This window comes from Macrobrachium nipponense, chromosome 19, assembly GCF_015104395.2.
Source record: "Macrobrachium nipponense isolate FS-2020 chromosome 19, ASM1510439v2, whole genome shotgun sequence".
In the NCBI taxonomy this organism is placed as follows: Eukaryota; Metazoa; Arthropoda; class Malacostraca; order Decapoda; family Palaemonidae; genus Macrobrachium; species Macrobrachium nipponense.
The window spans coordinates 33,412,797-33,436,058 of NC_061088.1; the positions used below are offsets into that span (position 1 = coordinate 33,412,797).

The 23,262-nt window shown below is 46.2% G+C and overlaps 2 protein-coding genes across 6 annotated transcripts in view; one reads left to right on the top strand and one right to left on the bottom strand.

Moving 5' to 3' along the window:
- Window positions 1–23,262, top strand: part of LOC135215842 (gastrula zinc finger protein XlCGF8.2DB-like) — a 174,217-nt gene that overhangs the window by 97,495 nt on the left and 53,460 nt on the right. The window lies entirely within an intron of this gene.
- The window catches only part of LOC135215814 (zinc finger protein 341-like), an 88,700-nt gene that overhangs the window by 57,169 nt on the left and 8,269 nt on the right, over window positions 1–23,262 (bottom strand). The window lies entirely within an intron of this gene.

The window sequence follows — 23,262 nt, forward strand, 5'->3', positions numbered from 1 at the left end:
CCGACTTCGTGATTACTGTCACCCAAGTCTGCTTCTGCTTTACTAGAGTTGCCAGCGAGGTAGAAGACCTATAAATCTGGTGCAACTCCAGATGATCTGTCAACGGGGGGCTTGACCACAATGTGTACTAAGACCATATTTGACCATACCATGAGGGCTAAGAAGTAAGAAATAAATATATATATATAATTATATATATCACCACCTGACCAACCTAGCCAAAGTTAATGTGTGTTAACTAAGGCTTCAGAGTTAAGAAGTCGCCGTTGTCAGCGACTCCACAACTAAATTAAGAGCTCTTCCTAACCATTTTCTACAGGATAGGATGAGTAGTACTTCTTGCCCCCAAGATTGTGTCTGCAGACACGTATGGCCCTAGCGAGCAGCAGATCTCATATGCCATCTTCACATCTCGCAGGGAGTGTGAAGTGAACCCAGAGTTGCTTTGCTAAAATATGGTACTCAGGATGTTGCTGAGTGCCATGCTCTGTTGAAATGCTTCCGAGGCCGCGCCCTCAACCTCGTGAGCATTCAGATAAAAAAGATTTCAAATCTTTGTGCAACACAATGAAGGAGCATTTTTTTTTTTTTTTTTTTTTTGGAAAGAACTCCTTAACCCTAAAACCAGGGTGTACTTCGATATGGGCAAGTCTGGTCTTTTCGGAACATTGCAGATTGCCCGACTGACTTCGACTTTCTTGATTTTAAGTAGATAAAACTTGAGAGACCTGACAGGGCACAGGACTCTCTCTGGCTCCTCCCCACTAACTTGTGCCATCCTTGCTTCCAAGATCCTGGCCCAAGGACAAAAAGGGTTTCCATTCTTAGGCCATAACGAAAGGCTTAGAGAGCACACCTCCTTGTGTTCTCTAAAGCCAAAACTTGCGACGATGGCTTAAAATCTCACTAACCCTCTTTGTCGTATCTAGGGTGGTTAGAAGAAGGCCTTCCTGATCACATACAAGAAGTTACAGGCAGGAGAGGTTCGAATGCTTTGACATCAAGAACTTCAGACTACGTCTGTACTAAAGTCAGGTGAACGCCCAGTTTGACCAGTCAGACGAATCAAGGACAGCAAGGCTGTACCCTGAAGACCAAAAGGCACTATTCTTAGCTGAAGGAATGAGTGTCTGGACTGCCTGGGCGATTCAATCTAAGCAAACCTTGGGGGGTGTATCAAACGCAACCCAACGTCGTCCGCAATCGACTTCGTCAATAAGAACTCAGGGCTACTATATGTCGCCTGATCTCGCACGAGGTCTGACTCCGAGAAAACAGGCGAGACAAAAAGTAGATGGTGAGGCTAGAATCGAGATTCCACAGACCTCAATGATCGTGAAGGTCTTTGTTGTTTGACAGATGCAAATCTGTCAAACAACATTCTCTGTTGTCTGTTCGCACTGGCAGAATTTTCAAAACTCTCGGCAACCGCTAGACCACTGGTAGTTCAGGTGATCTCCCCCACGTTCCCGTGGCGCTGGTACTTGGAACTAGTATTCCCGTTTTCCTCAGATTTTCTCTGAACCCTGTCTCCTGAGGGGAGGAGGGTGGGAATTTAATTATATATACCTGCCAGGTAAGTATGCATAAAACTTTATTGTATCATAACAATATCATTTTTATGCATGACACTTACCTGGCAGGTATATATATAGCTGATTGACACATTTGGAGGTGGGTCACAGACAGCAATATCGTCATAATTCAAAAATTAACTAATTTTTTAAAATTATTTATTAAGTTCCTTACCTGCTAAGGTAGCTGACTTCGTAGGTCCTGCCTCTTAGCCTGCTAAACCTTAGTAGCTCTCAACTAGGATGTGACCTGTTTGTTGAGAAAGCTAACAACAAGGGTCTGACAACTGGACGTGACCAATTTGTTGACAGGAAACCCTAGCCCTCTCTTACCAGGGGCAGCATTCATGCTAGGATAAGTTAGACCACCTGAACCACACACAAAGCTAACGTAACACATTACACTTCACATACTGAAGAGGAAATAACCCTCTCAGACAACCATAAAAAGAACACCACTTAATTAAAATACCTAGCATGTTAGTAATCTATCGAGACGATTCGTACGGACTTTTGCAATCCTGTAACGAACCTCTAGATGATCGTTACATTCTACGCCTGTTGTTATAATAGGCTCTTTCTCGTAAACTCGAGCAGGGACCGAGAGATACTTCTTAAGATATGAGAGAGCTGTGGAATATCAGAGTTGATGTGGACCACTGGTTCCAAAAACTCGTTTCGAGGACTGGAGGGACGACCGAATTGCATTTACTTCTTTCAGATTAAGATCCAGGACATCTGAAACACTATCCAGATGTCCGGCACCTCCTTCTATCATGACGCACTGAGAGATGTTCAGAATAATTCCTAGATCTTGAATAATATTTCAGTTTCCCGGTAGTAAAAAACTGTGGTCTGAATTGCAGTCTATTCGGGGAAACAAACTTCTTCAGGAAGGAAATGGTCCCCAGCAAGCTCATCCATTCCCTCCCCGGAGTATGCTTACTTCCCTATAAGGCTGCGCTTTGCCTAAGCAGGAGAGCATATAAAAGTGCAATGTTGCGGTAGACTCGTAGTTCTATACCGTGCGGTAACGAGCACCGAAAGGATTAAGAGATAACTCTGTTGAACATAGTAAGGCAAAACTAATGCAACGTTTATTCATTCACGTAAGAAATCCCCTCAATCTTAGGCTAAAGTCCGTGATTGTAGGACAGAGATACAGTTAGTCAGTCAATCCCGCAGGAGAGACGTAACCGCCAGCACAGAGATACGGTTAGTCAGTCAACCCCGCAGGAGAGAGAGAGACGTAACCTACCGCGCATGACAGCGCACGATCTGTTACTGGCTCGGTTGGAACTTGGACAGTCAGACACAGCAGCAGCCAGCAGCTTACGAACGTTTCATCTCTTAAAAAATTTTGTTTTATGTCTGGGTTGCCAGCTACCCTATTCTACGAAGAAAATAGGTCGTTATTTTTGAACAAAAGAGACTCTCAAGCTGGTATATTTAAGCGAAACAGAAAACGCTAAATATATAGATGCATTTGTGTCGTCAGAACACTACCATACAACGGTAAAAGATAAATCGGAAACTCCTGGAAGGCTGCAGGGAGTGACGATTAAATGTCCTTAAAATAGTAGACAATAGACCTCTCGGTTGCCATCCGAAGAGGTAACTACAGCAAGCGTGTATGACTTTAACCAACCAGTAGCAAAATAACGCAAGGCAAAAAAATTTTATTATATCACAATAAAGTTTGTTCATATTTACCTGGCAGACATATATATAGCTGAATTCGGAAATACAGCTACATACATATCTGACAGGCAAGTTTCATGAACAAAACTTAGAGAATCGAAGCAGACAGCTCAAGCTTCTTAAGATACTGGACATAAGCGTTCATTGACGTAGTCTACCAGTCTATTTCTTGTACGAGTCTGCGAATGAGGAAGGAGAGCTCTTCCGAACCTTGTCCTTATTCGCTTACGCAATATCAAGTTAATGAGATGTTTGTCAATGAGAACTAACCCATTAACGGTACAGAGAGATATTTTGTCAATGAGGGGAGACCCACTTACTTGACAAAACGATAGTATATTGTCAATGGGGGAAAGTCACTGAATTGACAAAACGTAATCCAGGAAGTCGAGCCTTTTATTTTTCGATTCCCGTCTCAAACAAGGAAGGGACAAGAATCCTGTTAAGAGACTGGGCTTACGGTAGGTAGAACGACGATGCTCAATCGGCATGGAAGTCTCGACTAGAAACTAACAAAATCTATCATCTGAAAAGCCTTTCAGATGGTCTAAAAAGCTTTAAATTTATTGCAGTATGGCAAAGGAAGTCCTGTCTTGCGCTTTCCTGAAGAGCGTCCTTTTGATGAGTGCCTTTGCAAGAATCCTACTGAACGTTGCCGAAAATCCTGACGTTCAGGACGTCGAGCCTTTACATAACCCGTAACTGTCTTATCTCAAAGTCTTGACTGAGGTAGAGAAAACGAGATCTTCCCTTGAGCTTTCCTTAACTCCATCCACCTTTGCGAAAAGCAATATAATATTGACAGAGACCTCTTGAATTCACGAAACCGAGTCTTGCTGGGTTTCGAAGACGAAGTTCTGTTCACTTTCTTGAGGCTCAAATCTTAAACAAGAGCTTGAAGAGTTCAACAGAAACATTCTGGTGCGCGCTCAGCGTCCACTGGCGAGGACGCTCGGCGTCCTGGTGCGCGCTCGGCGGCCACTGGCGAGGACCGCTCGGCCGTTCCACTGGTGCGTGCGTCCATTCCGAGCGTCCTGTTCAAGCCGATCGTCCAAATAAGCGTGCAGAAAAGCGTCACGCTCCTGACAGGCGTCAAAACAAGCGAGAGAAACTGCCTTCTTTTTCCTATTTCTTGGTGGAAAGAAGTACACGTGATCAGGCAACTTTCGCCTTCTTACTTCTCACTGAAACACATAACGAGGGAGAAGGGACGTGAAGCGTCCTCTTCTATAAAGCTTCTTAGAGGGCGCGAGTCCTTCCGAGAGCTCCAACCCTTGTGCGGGGAGGACGCCTCGGAGGACGAGAAGCAATCCTTCAGGATTCGTGCATGTGCACGCACTTTGGCAGTCTGGGGATTTTCATCAGAAACTGCCGAAGGCACGCCAGATCGGTGGGGTTCCCTGTAACCCTCCTTCGGCTTTCGACATGCCCTCTCCCTTGGTTCTGGGAGTTCGACAGAGGTCTAGACCTAGAGGCGTTATAAGGCCGATCTGACGCACCCTCCACTACACAAGGGGCACTGTCACTACACTTAGCCACTTCACTATTGCTCTCTAAAGCAAGCACTTTCGATTCTAAGTTACGAATCGAAATAGTATAAGAGAAAGGGCAATAACCTCTACAGACACTGTTTTTAGGGCCGAAGGCAACATTACATGGGTTAGGCGTAACAAAAACAGAAGTAGAACTCTTCACAACAATGAAGGAGAGCGATCACCTCTCGCAGACATAGTCATAACCCGTAGGCCATACTACAGCGTTAGGTTAGGCAAAATAAAGTCTACCGGAAGGTTAGCAGTATCACTACCCTGACTTTCGTAATTGATTAATTCCGTACATACTAAACAAACTTTTTTCCTTACGGAATTAGACACGTTTACTGATTAATTGCGTACAAATACGAATCATACTTTTTCCTTACGGAAATGAGGACATGTTTACTGATTAATTGCGCCCCCCAAGTGCGGAACTACCGAAGCTTTCGGTAGCCACACCCTATCTTTGCAGACAACACCCTCTGAAACTAGCCTAACTAGATTCAGATATCTTATGCAAAAATGAATCAAATTCAAATCAATTTAAGATAGCGTATGCCTAGCCACAAATCCAAGTAAATAAATTAAAAGACAATTAGGATACTTAGCGCAAATGAAGTTTCCAAAATCCTAAGCCGGAGGTACTGAAAACAGGTGTTTTCAGTACCGGCGACAGAAAATTTATGAATAGAAAATGGGAATGGTTCCTGATACCCACCTCCCAGCGGCGGGAATGGGTACTAACCACCTGGCCGACCACTGCGTGTGTCGGAAGTTTTTTAAATTCTGTCGGACTTCAGAAAATACAGCTATATATATACCTGCCAGGTAAGTGTCATGCATAAAATTAAATTTTCTAGTGTCAAAAAACATATTTTAATTTTTGTGCACACAATCCACTATTACAGAATAAAATTTTCATTCTAACGCAGGCCTTAATTAAACAGGATTTTTGCTGACTAGAACTATTTTTGAGGTTTACTCTAGTTATTACCAAACTTCACACATGATACAAAAGTAAATAGCAAGCATTCACCCTCAGTTTTTGCTTCAATTATAGCAAAAAAGTCCATGGTATGAGAAATACCCAGATTGTCATGATGATAGTGGTTTGTGCTATTTTTTTTTTTTTGGAGTTTTTCTCTTTGGCTTATTTTTCTGTGTGTGATTTCAATTTCTTAGTTGGCTTTTAATCTGGGAACTGCTTTTTCGAATGTTCATATTGAACTTATTTCTGTCATTGGAATGTAATGACATTATCATCTATAATGATTTTAATCATTGTAATTCTTAATGTTACGCTTTTGTTTTCCTAGCTTGGTTCATCTCATTTCCCTTTTATGGTCTGTTTTCTTTTCTGAAGTGACCCATTTACATTTATTTTCAGGTGTACCACCTGTGCGCCCTCTACCCAGGTACCTGGAACCATTCCAACTATTCCTCAGATCTTCCATGCCCCTAGTCTCTAGAGGGGAGGAGGGTGAGAATTAAATTATATATAACTACCAGGTAAGTATGTTCAAAAATTTATTTTATTATGAAAATGACAATTTGTCGAAAATTGCATTTTTCCTAACTATACAAACCTGAGGTCCTTTAACAATAGGAAGTAGCTAGCGGCAGCTGGAACGGTCGTAAGCTTCGAACAAGGGGAGAACGGTAGTTAACTGCTTGTCCGACAGTCGCGCGTAAACAAATCACTTTTGCTTTTGGCCCATGCAAAATACGCAGAGTGAGGGGTGGCATGAGGAGGGACTATATGTAAAGGACCTCAGGTTTGTATAGTTAGGAAAAATGCAATTTTCGACAAATTGTCATTTGTTCCGATACGTAATACAAACCATCGGTCCTTTAACAATAGGAAGACTCACTTCTTGGTGGAAGGAATCTGAGTCTTTTGATGAACAGACTGGTGTTCGTCCATCCCTGGAATGCCTCCCTGGTCGTAAGAGCGAGGGAGGGATCCAAGCCTCTGTCCGATTGATCGGGGTGTGCACCGCAGGATCAATGGTCAGACCTCTGGGCCGAGTACTAAGAGAGAGGCAAGCGTATCTCTTCGTACCAGCAAGCAGAACTTGTTCCTGTTTGCAAGAGGCAACATAAAGTATGGGTTGTCTCAAGCTGGCATCCACTTCCTGCCCCTTGTTGGAGAAGTGGTGGATATACGCTCCTATCCCTAGTGAAAGGGATAGGATGGGGCTCTGTTGAGTAGCTCACCTGCATCTTGTCCTTAGTCCAGCAGGGTGACGACCGTGTCCCTCTAACCACAGGTAGAGGGGAAGAAAAAGATGGGAAGAGGAGCCAGTCACACTCTCATTCACTCATGCATTCTTACGGTCACACCAGGACTCGATGCTGTTCAGCCTGCGAGGGTCTGGGTTCGCTACACAACGTGTTGAGCAGCCACCACGGGTCCCAAGGAAAAAGATCCAAGGACCTGTGGTCAATATCCCGAAGGTAGAAGGAAGGGCATGTGGTCTGGTTGGACCAGACCCCTGCCTTCAGTACCTGCGCCACGGAGAAGTTCTTGCGGACAAGGCAGCATCTCCTTCGCATCGAAGGCGGTGAAGTCCATTAGGGAGGGGATTGTGAACGACTCGAACTAATCGTCAGGACGAAGGGTTCTGAGTCTTCGCTACGAAGTTCGGTACAAATCGAGCGTCACGGATCCCCATCCCCTGGATGCTTGACTTCGCAGGAGAAGTCATGCAGTTCCTCAGAGGAAAAGAAGGAAATAGTCGCATGACCTATCCCTCTTCTCTACTTCGTGATGTCCAGTACCCATACTGGTCTGTCCGTTTGCCACGAAGTCTCTCGCATCCTCCTATCCCCATGCAGCGAAGTTCTCGGTAGTGGATAGGACACGACACTCCATGGTGGGTGTCGATGGTATGGGTACTGTGACAAGCTATTAAAACGAAGTAATGATTGCTCTGTAACAACCGAACTAAGTCAACAGCATAGTTCGTAACTGACTCGGGCGCTCTGACAGCTGCCGACTGACTGCGTTCGGTAGGAGGCAAGTTGTCAAAGCATCCGAGTAAGTCACGTGACCTTCGCCTTTAAAGGGTTATGCCGAGAGACCAAACAAATAATGTATTTGTTTGTCACCAATGCCGGACAGCGAGGTGATGATTCTCTTAAGGCATGTGCCCAACAGGCGAAAGTCAATTGCCTTCTAGAGACCAAGGTCCCTGAAGGTAAAACATCTCATGGTTGTTGAATCTCAGCTAAGGAGAAACAACACTATGTACCGTTGAAGACGAAGGTAGATATTGAATGCAACCTACGTCTTCACAGATGAATCGAGAGAAGGATTCTCAAGATTCATAACCTGTGCTTACAAATGACTGAAAACGCTAAACCGCTATTTTCATTGCTGTCCGGTGAGAAGTCGTAGTTGCAATGAAAGCAGGGCGTTCTTCAGTAATGAAAACACAGGGGAAAGCCGCCTGAAGAACTGCTTCTCATGGGCTGAACATTTGGAAGTAGAGCTGTCAGGTCGGAGAGTAGGCGATGTCTTCTGACACATCTTGTAATTCGGGTTGAACAATGAACAATTGTACACCTACGAATACGAGATATTTTGAAGACAAACTCAGATGTCTGCAAAATCATTCGCATTATCGCAGTGCGATGCAGCGGGAGACTTGTACAGACTTCTGTTACCGTGCGGTAAACAGAAAGATGAAAGAGTCCAAGAGATATCTCTGTTGAAAATTCTCGCAATGTCGAAGGCGATGGAATCTAGCGTCACAGCAGTAGATGGTCCTTCATTATTGCGAGAATCCCCGTTAATCAGAGACCTAAGTCCATGATTATTGGGCAGAGATACGGTTCGGTAGTCAATCAAAGCAGGGGAGAGAGAGACATACATGACCGTGCATCTCGGAGGCCCAGCTGATACTGAGCTGCTATCAGGCAGTTCAATACGCAGTAGTTGAGCCTGAGCTCTCGCTGACTCGTCTCCTGAGTTGCAGGTAATCTATTATTCCACGAAGGAATGCGTTCGGCTAGAACTACCGAGCATAAAAGATATGCTCGAGCAATTATATTTAGGCGAAACGAATTTCGGTAAATATAAAAGTTGAAATGGTGTTGTCGTGACAAAACCGTAAGTATATAAAATTGAAACTGAAAACTCCCGGGAGGTTGCAGGCAACCCCGAGTTGCAGTTCAATTAGAATACTTGTCTTATAAGTCGCAATCCGTAGATTAACTAGGATATGCGCCTACCCCTCGGACAATTCAACTGCTTAGTAGAATCATGTCGCGAGGTTAATATACGTAGTATATTTGTAGGATCTCCATCCTAAATTCTTTCCTTCAAGAAAACAAAATAAGGATTGGAGATCGACCACCTTTGATCTCTATCAAAGAGAGTGAAGGAGAAGTCTTCCTCGAAGGAAAGCTTCAATGGTGAACAGAATACTAAGACGATAGTTCAAGCCAAACTGGATATTCCCGTCCGATCTTCTCTATTCCAGGTTGGTCGCCTACTGTGAGATAGTTTCTTTCAGCAGCAGTCTTCTTCCCAATGCTAGAAATTCCAGGAATTCGAGCATAGGCGAGGTTCCCGATTATCGTGTAACATATCGGGGATTCTCGTCTCGCTCACTTTGGACCGTGGTCTCGCCCAAGTGTTTGGAGATCGTAAAAAACTCGAACACTCTGAATGCGCTAGAAATTCCGTAGAATTCTAAGCAGTCTGCGAAACCCCCACCGAATTCGTCAAACGATATCGGCTGGTGGTCCTCTCGATCCCGTAGAATCGAGAATGGGGCAGGATTCCTCCTCAACGACCGGGCTTACGTCGGGTAGGATCCGAAGGTCCCCCCGGTAGCGCAGTCCCGAACGTGGGATCCTACAGAGAAATCTCCGTAGGCTCCCTCCCCTTTCCCTCGTAGCCGTAAGGAGAGAGGGAATGGGGGAGAAATTGGATACTCGCTCGCCTTCCCAGTGGAACTAGCAGTTGGAGAAGAGTAGGAGCAGCCATCGCCTTGCGGCGATGGCCTCTCAGAGTCTGGGAAAACGTATCGTCAGGAGAAAACGTTTTCCCGCGGAGGGTTACGAACTCTCACTGTAGGTAAGGGTCTGCCGCCACTGTGAACGTCGTCTGGGTGGGGCTGATCGACACCTGACAGGAGAGAGCCGATACCGTCCTCCGACTCATTCCAGTCCTCGTCGAGGTCGAAACCTCTCAGGAGGACCGAAGGAGTATTTAAATACGGTGTCCGAAGACATGTAGAAACGCCGCTGTCGCAGTAGAGGAGGTGGAAGTAGCTTGATCGACCGGCCAGAATGAGCCAGAGAGCCTTCTTGTCCGGAGACGAGAGACTCTAGGTTCGAGACAGAATCGGCAAGCTCCCCCCGATCGCGGCAGACCCACCGTCGGTTTGGGTTCCCTCTCGGGCCCCAAAACGACTCGAGCAGAGACGTGGGCTCTGCTGGTGGGAGCGGCAATCCTTCCGCAAGGTCATTATGCGGACGAATTCAGCTTAATGACTTCTGCAAATTCCTCTGTATCTCGGGAGTAACCGCGTCTTGCGGAGTAGGACCGTCCAGTCCCTCCAACAAGAACAGATCCGAGATACTCCTCCTTCAGAAGGAGGAACAGCGGCAGACCCCTGACGTCGCCTGCCGCTACTTGCGCGTATGTCCTGGTCGGTCCTAGAACCGTGCCTGGTCCATACGGCGTCATAGCGGGATCGCGAGCGGCGCACCTCTCGCGATCACTCATAGGTACCTCGCTCCTCCCGGTGTAGCCCGAGGAGGTTGAAGGTACAGGAGAGGCAGACCTGACGCTCCCCCCTAGCTCGCTGGCAGGACCAGCGTGCTTGGAGGGCTGCTGCTGATCGTCAATCCGCGGTGGCGATCGAGCAGCAGGCCTAGCCTTGCCGCTCGCCTGGGGCGAGAGGCTCGGCTGAGAACGTCGACGCTGATCTCTAGCGTCAGGCGAGCTGTTGCTGGTTACCGTCTCCGCCCGGTCCCGATGGGAGCGGCGTCAGGTGACCTGCTAGGCTCGCTGTCGCGGTGAGACCGGCGAGCGTCCTTCTTCGGCGCGTCGAGCCGCTGGTACCAGCCGTGGCTGGTACCGACGGCCGCGGGGACCCCTTCCTCGCCTCAACCCGTGGCTGGTCAGCGACCTCTACGTCAACCCGAGCGGCCAGCTGGTCGCTGCGAGAGCGTCCACTGGCCTGGCGAGAGTCGTCTGCACGACACTCGCCAGTCTTCTGCTCCGCGCTTCGGTCTTGACGGCGAGCGAGCTCGGGTGTCAAGACTTTGGCTGGACGGTCTCCCGCGGGAGACCGTCCACTCGGTACTTCTCGCTAACGAGAAGCCGAGGCGGATCCTGGTTTAGCGGCAGAACCGATAGAACCAGGCGAGGAAGTGCCAGCCGAAGCTGGTACTCCTCTGGTCCCCGTCTTCTTCTCCTTGGTAGAAGAAAAGACGGGCCCTGTTCCCGAGGGAGCAGGAGGACCAGCAGAAGAGCTCCCCGAATCGCCGGAGCGAGACGGGCCCTTAGAAGGTCCCGAAGGAGCCTTCTTAGGGGGGAAAACCCGGGTTACCAGCTGGTCGCTGCAAGAGCGGCCGCTGGCCTGGCAAGAGTCACCTGAGCGTCTCTCACCAGCCTTCTGCTCCGTGCCGCGTCTTGGCGCCGAGCGAACTCTGGCGCCGAAACTTGGCTGCACGGTCTCCCGAGGGAGAACGTACACTCGGGATCTCTCGCGAACGAGAGACCGAGCCGGAACCTGACGTAGCGGCATCGCCGCTAGCACCAGGCGAGGAAGTACCAGAGCTAACCGATACTCCTCTGGTCCCCGTCTATCTCTTCCTTACGGAAGGGGAGACAGGCCCCGCTCCCGAAGGAGCAGGAGGACCAGCAGAAGGACCCCCCGTCCCACCGGGGTGGGACGGGCCCTTAGAAGTTCCCGAAGGAGACTTCTTAGGGGGGAAGGCAGCCTTCTTCTTCTTCGGCTTATGGGCCTTGGAAGTCGAAGGGAAGAGGCAGCAGCAGACGATGAAGACGAAGATGACAGCTCCTCTTCTCCTCTCCTCGTCAGCTCACGCAGGACAGTCGTCAGGTCCTCCATCCAGGCCGGAGCCGGGGCTATTGCCGAAGCAACACGGCCCGACTGCACCTGTCCGGAAGGACCTGGGACTGGGGAAGACACACCGAGGGGCAGGGACCATCATGGACAGGCTCAGGAACCAGGAGCGACAGGAACAGCAACCAGCTCAGGAGCGGCAGGAACAGCGGCAGCGGTAGACCCAGAAGGGACAGCCAAGCCAACAGCGGGAATCACATCAGCGGCAGGTACGGCAGGCCCAGCGATCGCCTCGTAGAATCATCGGCAGCCAGCGGAACCTGGGTACTGGCGGCCGGTCCGGGGTCGAGCTGCTGGAACAGCGGAAGTCTGGGGCAGGCAACACGAAGAAAACAGGCGGCGGCGGCAACCCCCCTCGGTACGGCGGCGGCCCTAGTAGCGGCAGACGGCGTCACCGACACAGCATGGGGAGTGTAGACCAGGAGGGGGGGGAGCAGCATAAGCGGCCGTGGTAGTAGTGGAGACCGCCCCAGACCTCGCTAGACGCTGCAGCAGCCCGTGGATGCTAGGCACGCCCTGCCGCCGCGGTGGTCCATACCTGTCCAAGGTCGTCTCCCACGGATGTAGCACCTGCGGTAACATAGATAGATTAGTAAGAGGGGTTCCCTCACGCACGGGGGGAAGACATGCTCCACCCCGAACGCAAGGAAGACCCCAAATACAAAATACAACGAAGAAGCTGAGCGGGGGGCAGGAAGGAAGACGAAGAATCGGATACCAAGGGAGTCGCGGGAGAGCTTTCCGACGACTTCCTGGCAGACCTTCGCTTCCCCTACCCCCGCACAGCAGTGAAAAGTAATATGAAAATGAAACAGAATACTGCCCTTGCGATTCACTTCATAGAACTTAAAGGGGAAAAGATCAATTCCGGGTAAGAACGGAAACTTGATCCAAATAATATGATGCTATCATAAAATATATATGAAAATGAAACAGAATACTGCACTTGCGATTTCACTTTCACATAAAATAATTGTAAGGATCAATTCCCGGGTAAGAACGAAAATTGATCCAAATTAAATTTCATGCAAATAAATAAATGAAAATGAAAAGAATATTGCAATTGCGAATCCACTTCATTGCATTCTATATACAAACTAAAAGGCTCGTGCTGAGCGCAATCACACTCTCGGTAACGAACGCACAGGGCAAAAATATAATGAAAAGAGTACTTACATTTTTCAATTACACACTTTCGCCCCAAAATACATGACTCGGCGCGAGAGCGCCCGCCCTCGGCACCGAGACATAATTCAAGGGTTCAATTCATGAACAGAGAGGAAATCGCCGCATCTACGGCGATAGCTCCATGTTGGTTCATAATTAAGTAATGAAAATGAAAACAGTGTACTTACAGTTTCATTTTCAAGTCAAACAAACCATTAGTAGAAAACACAATATAAACAAAGCATACGACAATGAAGCGGGCAGAGAGCGATGACGAACACGTCCTTCACACCCGCGGCCGAAAGCAAAAGTGATTTGTTTACCTCCCAGTTGCGCGGCGCGCGACTGTCGGACAAGCAGTTAACTACCGTTCTCCCCTTGTTCGAAGCTTACGACCGTTCCAGCTGCCGCTAGCTACTTCCTATTGTTAAAGGACCGATGGTTTGTATTACGTATCGGAACAAATATTATTTTTAAACATCTAACTAACCTGGTAGTTATATATATAGCTGATTGACCCCTTAAGTGGAGGGTCAGAGACAGCCAACATCGTTGGAATTGACATAAAGAGTTAATAAACAAACTTACGGGTTCGTACCTGTTTAAGGAAGCTGACTTTAATGATCTCCTGCCTCATTATGTCTGCTTTCCTTAAGAGATCCAGCGACCCACCCAGGGAGCTGAAGACCTCAAGGAGCTGTCAAACCGGTGCATAACCTCTAAGTGACAGGACCTCATCCAATACCCTTGTTCCGGGCGCTACCAAGGAACAAAATGACCACCTGACTGAAAATCAATGATTGTGGAAGACTGCGTCCAGTCTCCACAAACAACCATAAAAATTCAACAGTTCCAAGGAAAGAAAAAGGTATTGGGTTATGGGATTGTAGGGGTAGATCATTCTCCCACTACTGCATTGGCTGCTACGAATGGTCCCAAGGTGTAGCAGTCTTTGTAAAGTCTGTACATGTTTCAAATAGTGTGAGGCAAACACTGACTTACTTCTCCAGAAAGTAGAGTCCATTATACTCTGTAAGGACCTGTTCTGTCTGAAAGCTACAGAGGTTGCTACTGCCCTAACTTCATGTGCTTTCACCTTCAGAAGTTTGAGATCCGCCTCACTACATTCTGAATGAGCTTCCCTTATAAGGTTCCTAATGAAAAAGGAACATTTGTAAAGCATGCTTTTTGACAGAGCACCAAAGAGCTTCTGAATTACCACATAAATCCTTCGTTTTCTTCTGGTAAAATTTTAGAGCTCTCACTGGACACAGGACCCTCTCTAACTCTTCGCCAACTAAAGACAAAAGACTCAGGATCTCGAAAGATTTGGGCCAGGGTTGTGAAGGACGTTCGTTTTTAGCCAGAAAACCTAACTGTAGGGAGCATATAGCTTTGTCATGTCTAAATCCTATCGCTTTGCTGAAAGCATGGATCTCACTAACCCTTTTGGCTGTCGCCAAACTGACCAAAAAGTCTTCATAGTTAGATCCTTTAACGAGGTCGAATGTAAAGGCTCGAACCTCTCACTCATTAGGAACTTCAGGACTACATCCAAGTTCCATGCAGGGGCGTCCTGTTGTACTTCTTTCGTGGTATCGAAGGATCGGAGAAGGTCCTGGAGATCTTTATTTTCAGACAAGTCCAGTTTTCTATGTCTGAAAACAGTAGCTAACATACTTCTGTATCCTTTAATAGTTGAGGTCGAAAACTTTCGCCTCCTCCTAAGGTACAGAAGGAAGTCATCTATTTGAGTCACAGAGGTACTGGAAGAGGAAACAGAGTTGTCTCTGCACCATCCTCTAAAAACCTCCCACTTGGATTGGTAGACCTTGATAGTGGAAACCCTCCTTGCTCTTGCAATCGCACTAGCTGCCTCCTTCGAAAAGCCTCTAGCTCTCGTGAGTTTTTCGATAGTCTGAAGGCAGTTAGACGTAGAGCTTGGAGGTTTTGGTGATACCTTTCCAAGTAGGGTTGTTTGAGTAGATCTACTCTCAAAGGAAGACTTCTCGGTGTGTCCACCATCCATTCCAGTACCTCTGTGAACCATTCCCTTGTCGGCCAAAAGGGGGCCACTAGAGTCATCCTGGTGCCCTCGTGCGACACGAACTTCCGAATCACCTTGTTCACTATTTTGAAAGGTGGAAAAGCGTATACGTCGAGGTGCGACCAATCCAGGAGGAAAGCGTCTTTATGAAGCGAGTCGGGATCTGGCACGGGAGAGCAGTACGTCTCCAGCCTCTTCGTCCTCGCTGTGGCAAACAGGTCTATGCAAGGACGCCCACACAGGCTCTTGCAGATCTCTCGATGAAGAGTCCATTCTGTAGACAATACTTGACCCTTCCTGCTCAGGCTGTCTGCCATCACATTCCTCTCCCCTTGGATGAACCGAGTGACTAGGCTCACATTGTTCTCCTTTGCCCACTGAAGGAGTTCTCTCGACGTCTCGTAAAGAGACCTCGAGTGGGTTCCGCCTTGTTTGACGATGTAGGCCAATGCCGTGGTGTTGTCAGAGTTGACCTGCACTACTTTGCTTCGAACCAATTCCACGCACTCCTTGAGGGCCAAAAAGACTGCCAACAGCTCCTTCTGGTTTATATGGAGCTTCATTTGATCTTTTGTCAAGGACCCCGAGATCTCCAACTTTCCCAGAGTTGCTCCCCACCCAGAGTTCGAGGCGTCGGAAAACAACACTAGGTCTGGGTTCTTTTGTTCTAGAGACAAACCCTCCTGGAGTTTGACGGGGTCGTTCCACCAACAAAGAAATTGCTTCATTGTTTCCGAAATAGGAATCGACATTGTCTTCAGACCCTTTCCTTTGTTCCAATGAAGATTTAGGTGAAATTGCAGGGGGCGAAGATCTAGTCTTCCTAAGGAAACAAATTGCTCCAGCGAGGAAAGGGTCCCCAACAGACTCATCCATTCCCTTGCAGAGCACTTCTGTTTGCTTAGGAAGCTTTGAATTTTCAGCAGGGCTTGTTCCGTCCTTGAGGCAGACAGAAAAGCCCGAAAAGCCAGACTCTGAATCCTCATCCCCAAGTAAAGAATTTCTTGAGATGGGATCAGTTGAGACTTCTCTTTGTTTATTAGTAGTCCTAATCCCTCTGAAAGAGTTATCGTTTTCTGAAGATCCTCCAGGCAGCGACTGTAGGAAGGAGCTCTGAGGAGCCAGTCGTCCAGATACAGAGAGGCTCTGATACCTCTCGAATGCAGCATTCCTGCGACACTGGACATCAATTTCGTGAAAATTTGAGGCGCGGTGCTTAGCCAGAAACAAAGAGCTCGAAACCGGAATCCCTCCTCTTTGTACACGAACCTCAGGTATTTTTTGAAGCTCATGTGAATGGGGATGTGGAAATACGCATCTTGTAGATCTAATGAGACCATCCAGTCCTTCTTTCTGACTGCTGCCAGGACTGATTTCGTAGTTTCCATCGTAAATTTTGTCTTCTGTACGAAGACATTGAGTGCACTCACGTCCAGCACTGGCCTTCATCCTCCCAAGTTCTTGGGCACCAGGAATAAACAATCGTAGAAGCCTGGTGACTCTAAATCCCGCACCTTCTTTATTGCCTCCTTTTCCAACAAGAGCGACATTTGCTGTTGAATCGCTTGAACTTTTGATTCCTCTCTGTACTTGGCCGAGAGATCTATTGGTGATACTGCTAAAGGAGGTTTCTCTAGAAACGGGATTTTGTACCCCTCCTTGAGCAGCTGAATGGACCAAAGATCCGCTCCTCTTTTCTCCCAAGCTTGCCAGAAGTTGGAAAGTCTGGCTCCTACTGCTGTCTGGAGACGAACTTTGTCAAACCCTGCTTCGTCCTTGCCTTGAGCCTCTTCTTTGAGACCTCTTTCCCGACGGTCTGAAACTGCGTCTACCAGAGGTAGTTCCCCGAAAGGGCTGAGAAACCTGTTGTTTTGGAGTCTCCTCCTTAGCCTTACGCGCTGAAAAACTAGCAGGTAGTACCTTTCTTGCTGTTTTAGATACTAAGTCTTGTGGAAATAGGAGCGAAGAAAGAGGGGCATAAAGGAGCTCTGACTTCTGTACTGGTGTAATTCCGTTAGCCAAAAAAGAGCAAAATTGAGCCCTTTTCTTCAGGACCCCCGCAGCGAAGAGTGCTGCCAATTCATTAGCCCCGTCTCTCAACGCCTTGTCCATGCACGACATGATATGAACAAGCTCTTCCATGTCATTGCCCTTAAAAGACTCCACCTTTTTCCCCAAGGCTCCCAGGGTCCAATCTAGAAAGTTAAAAACCTTGAAAGCTCTGAACACTCCTTTGACGAGGTGGTCTAATTCAGAAGTCGACCAAAACACTTTAGTTCTGCTCATAGCTGTTCGACGAGATGCATCCACCAAACTCGAAAAGTCCCCTTGTGCCGAAGCAGGAATTCCCAGGCCAAGAGCTTCTCCCGTCTCATACCATACGCTCGACCTGGAAGCCAATGTGGCCGGGGGAAACAAGAAAACTGTCTTCCCTTGTTCTTTCTTCGTTTGCATCCAGTTACCCATAACCTTTAGAGCTCTCTTGGAAGAGCGAGACAAAACCATCTTCATAAAGTTTGTCTTATTAGAAGATTTTCCAAGCGTAAACTCTGAAGGAGGGGAACGAGGCGCAGCTGGAATAAAGCTCTCTGGGAAAATTTCATTAAAGACCTTCATAAGTCTTTTCAAATCTGATGAAGCATGTTGTTCCTTCGAATCCTCTTCGTCTGAACCAACCTCTAAGGGAATCACAGGAGAAAGGGGGATATCGACTTCCCTTTCTTCCGACTGTCCTCGAATGGAAGTAGCGACGTCTTGCCTCCCGATGTCATGAATATCGATTTCTTGACGCACTCGCCAACAGTTTATATACTTAACCGTTTTGTGTCAAAACCAGTTTTTCCAAACTGCAGCCAAAAAGTATTACTGTGATTCAAACTCAATAAAAGCATTACTTCAATTGAAAATATCACTGAAGACAGCACATATCACTGATACCACAATGTAAAACAATTACAGAAAATGGCAACCAAAAGCAAATCTATAAGTTCTTATATATGCAAAAAAAAAAATAAAAAAAAATAAAATAAAAAAAAAAGCAAGACAATCATGTGCAATTGGAGTCTCAAATCTAAATTCCTGTAATATGTAACTCTCACAAAGACTTGGGTGTTTTTGGCAAAAAAAAAATAAATAAATAAAAAAAAATAAAAAATCCCACTGCCTTTACAAACTAAAAATACTGTAGCATACAAGGGAACCCTGCAAATAGGCAAGGCCATAAAAATAAAACCTACTGATTAGTGTACCAGACTGTACAGCAGTTACTTTTCAGATAAAATAGCCTTGTTCATTGCATTGTAAAATTGGATTCAAGTGTCATTACTGATAATTGATGGCCATATGTTTTGAACTGATGTTGAAACTTTGTTAATTGCAATCTAAGATGAGTGATGTCAACCCTGGTATTATTCTCATGTCCAGTGTTTGTTTCACACGCTCTGGTACTTTCATTGGGGGGGAGGGGTGTGGTCCTCCTCACACACGTCGGTATCAGGGAAGCTTCTTGGGTGGTTAATTGCAATCGAAGATGCCTATTTTAATTCCTAAAACTTGGCATTTTATTTGTCTTTGAGTAAAATTTGTATAAGAACTACATTCTTATACAAACTGTCTTCCCTTGTTCTTTCTTCGTTTGCATCCAGTTACCCATAACCTTTAGAGCTCTCTTGGAAGAGCAAGACAAAACCATCTTCATAAAGTTTGTCTTATTAGAAGATTTTCCAAGCGTAAACTCTGAAGGAGGGGAACGAGGCGCAGCTGGAATAAAGCTCTCTGGGAAAATTTCATTAAAGACCTTCATAAGTCTTTTCAAATCTGATGAAGCATGTTGTTCCTTCGAATCCTCTTCGTCTGAACCAACCTCTAAGGGAATCACAGGAGAAAGGGGGATATCGACTTCCCTTTCTTCCGACTGTCCTCGAATGGAAGTAGCGACGTCTTGCCTCCCGATGTCATGAATATCGATTTCTTGACGCACTCGCCAACAGTTATATACTTAACCGTTTTGTGTCAAAACCAGTTTTTCCAAACTGCAGCCAAAAAGTATTACTGTGATTCAAACTCAATAAAAGCATTACTTCAATTGAAAATATCACTGAAGACAGCACATATCACTGATACCACAATGTAAAACAATTACAGTAAATGGCAACCAAAAGCAAATCTATAAGTTCTTATATATGCAAAAAAAAAAAAAAAAAAAGTAAAAAAAAAAGCAAGACACAATCATGTGCAATTGGAGTCTCAAATCTAAATTCCTGTAATATGTAACTCTCACAAAGACTTGGGTGTTTTTGGTAAAAAAAAAAAATAAATAAAAAAAAAATAAAAAATCCCACTGCCTTTACAAACTAAAAATACTGTAGCATACAAGGGAACCCTGCAAATAGGCAAGGCCATAAAAATAAAACCTACTGATTAGTGTACCAGACTGTACAGCAGTTACTTTTCAGATAAAATAGCCTTGTTCATTGCATTGTAAAATTGGATTCAAGTGCCATTACTGTTAATTGATGGCCTATGTTTTGAACTGATGTTGAAACTTTGTTAATTGCAATCTAAGATGAGTGATGTCAACCCTGGTATTATTCTCATGTCCAGTGTTTGTTTCACGCGCTCTGGTACTTTCATTGGGGGGGAGGGGTGTGGTCCTCCTCACACACGTCGGTATCAGGGAAGCTTCTTGGGTGGTTAATTGCAATCGAAGATGCCTATTTAATTCCTAAAACTTGGCATTTTATTTGTCTTTGAGTAAAATTTGTATAAGAACTACATTCTTATACAAACTGTCTTCCCTTGTTCTTTCTTCGTTTGCATCCAGTTACCATAACCTTTAGAGCTCTCTTGGAAGAGCAAGACAAAACCATCTTCATAAAGTTTGTCTTATTAGAAGATTTTCCAAGCGTAAACTCTGAAGGAGGGGAACGAGGCGCAGCTGGAATAAAGCTCTCTGGAAAATTTCATTAAAGACCTTCATAAGTCTTTTCAAATCTGATGAAGCATGTTGTTCCTTCGAATCCTCTTCGTCTGAAACCAACCTCTAAGGGAATCACAGGAGAAAGGGGGATATCGACTTCCCTTTCTTCCGACTGTCCTCGAATGGAAGTAGCGCGTCTTGCCTCCCGATGTCATGAATATCGATTTCTTGACGCACTCGCCAACAGTTATATACTTAACCGTTTTGTGTCAAAACCAGTTTTTCCAAACTGCAGCCAAAAAGTATTACTGTGATTCAAACTCAATAAAAGCATTACTTTCATTGAAAATATCACTGAAGACAGCACATTATCACTGATACCACAATGTAAAACAATTACAGAAAATGGCAACCAAAAGCAATCTATAAGTTCTTATATGCAAAAAAAAAAAAAATAAAAAAAAAAAAAGCAATCATGTGCAATTGGAGTCTCAAATCTAAATTCCTGTAATATGTAACTCTCACAAAGACTTGGGTGTTTTTTGGTAAAAAAAAAAAAACTAAATAAAAAAAAATAAAAAAATCCACTGCCTTTACAAAAACTAAAAACCTACTGTAGCATACAAGGGAACCCTGCAAATAGGCAAGGCCATAAAAATAAAACCTACTGATTAGTGTACCAGACTGTACAGCAGTTACTTTTCAGATAAATACCTTGTTCATTGCATTGTAAAATTGGATTCAAGTGCCATTACTGTTATTGATGGCCATATGTTTTGAACTGATGTTGAAACTTTGTTTTCTGGGTCTCAGCTCGTGTCGCTGCGCGAAATATCCTTTAATCTATTATTTCTAGGGTAAAATGTACTGACATACCAGAGAATAATAAAATAAAGAAAAAGGTCAGTATAACTGACTGTTCGCCTCACCCTCCCAGGAGGGTGTCGGTATGAACACTAGGCGAGTGAGACCACTACCACGAGCCAAATGCCATAGAAATCTCCCACTACAAATCCCCCAAGAGGGGAGCCGACCCACAGAGTGAGCAGCTCGTACTACTACTACTCCATCCCATGCTGCCGACTGCTGCGCCTCTAGTGGCCATCCTTTCAAGTTAGCGCCAGGAGCCACACGTGCTAATTTTCTCTCTGTGTTTTTTGTGCCCTTTCGTGGATTTTTACTATATGGAGCGTGCAGCTATCGCAGCAGCTAAGTTAAGTACTCAGTATTTACGATTAGTTGGTTTTTTCCGTCCCTGAGACAGTATTTGCCGTTTTTTTAGGTATAAATACGTTCTCGGGTCGGAAGCATGGCAGCATGGTTCTGCCGCGTGATGGGTTCGTTCTTGGTCTCCCATACTAGAACATCCCTTTTTTATGTACGCTCTATTTGATTATCCGCTTTGTTTAGATTAAGGTCTACTCAGGTTGTCATGCATGCATGTATTTCACCTTATGTAGGCTTTTTCTATCCAGACCCTAGTCCAGGTTCTTAGTATCGGCCTCTGACTAGCTTTTGAGTGGTAGACCTGCCTTCGGGTTAGTCGTACACTCCCTGGATTTTTCTCCTGCTATATTACTTTCTCTCTTTCATTTTGTTTTATTTATTATATGTATTTTATCATCGTTAGGTGTTAGGCGTCTGGCTTAGCCTAGGTCCTGGCTCATAGAGCGTTTACTACCGCTGATCAGTTCGGTTGCTTCCCTATAGTATCTCTCTGATCAGTTGGTTTAGCCCCGTGGGCCTGTATGCTACCGCTTTTTTTTCAGTTCAAGTTGCTTCCCGATAGCTTTCTCTCTGATCAGTTGGTTGGCCTAGGTTTGGTGATCGTATCTCAGTTTATACCGCCTCCGTTGTCACTTCGTGATCACGGGACAGCCAGACGCCTGCCAGTCACCCTTCCCCCCTCCCGCTCTTCCATAGAAGTCGGGCGGGGGTGGGTCGGTCTGCCCATGCTCGCTCCACATACCCGACCTGCCTCCCTCTCTCTCCTCAGGCTGAGGGGCTAGGGAGTCGGACAGACCCAGACTGGTCTCGACCTCTCCGGCTTCTCGGTCCGGCCGGGTGGTACGTTGTGGGGGGCCCTGGCCTTCCCCCCCTCTGTTACTACCTTGTCGCTCCGGGCTAGCTCGAGCATGTTATGTCCTCTCGCCCTTTCCCTCCTTACTAGAGCTCCTCCCTGACCGGAGTCCTGGTATCCAGCGGAAGGGCTAGTCCACCCGGTAGAGTGGACCGGAACATACAGTAGGTCATACTAACCTTACGTATTGCTGAGTTACTACACTCCGCTTCACACTGGACCTAGTCCGGTTTCGCTTGAGTTTTAGGTTTAAGTTATCTATAAGTTTATCTTAAGTACCTTAAACCATCCCCCCTCCCTTTCATATCTTACCGGATCTCTCCGGGATTATAGCCTATTCAGGCGAAGCAGGGAGGGGTTATGCCCAAATTTTTCCGAGCTCCTGGCATGTAACGAGTTCTTCTGTCCTTTAGTCTGTAAGTGATGCCTTTTAAGATACTCTGGTGTCTCCCACTTACAGGCCACCAACTGTGAGCATGCGGATGTTCCGCTACACTTCAGGACTCCTGTGGACACGAAGTTTGCCGGTCCATGCTCCATGCGCGACTCCGCACAGGGACATCCAGGTCTGGTACATGAGACTGTACCATATGTTACGATTGGTGAGCCAGCTTTTGGAAGGGGTAAGTATTCCATCTCCAGTAGCTGCTCCGCTTCCTTTTTAGTGCTTAAGTTTTCATCATTTACTTTAACTTAAGGCATCTAGTTTAAGTTTATACTTTAAGTTTTAGTTTAAGTGATTCTTAAATCTAAAATACGCCCTCTCTTACGGCTCCGGCAGTAAGGGATACCGCACTGGCTACCCTGGCGGGCCTGGGTCGGAGGTTTTGGCAAGAACGCCGCCAAGGGTCAGCCCTACATCCTCGAGAAGCGTTAGCACTATTAATCTTCCCCGAGGCAAGGCGACAGGTTACGTCGACCCAGTAGAGGCGGACCCGACTATCGCCTTTATCCAACAACAGCTGGCGGCCTCCTTAACTGAACAAGACCAGGATATCTCCACGGATGTCGCAACCCTGGATATTAATGTTGAACCGATGGTAGGTATAGACGACCTGTTGTCGAGGTAAGTAATGTAGGCACTAACAAGGGTCACCCTTGGGTGTGACTGTCTCTTCTACCCCTGCAACC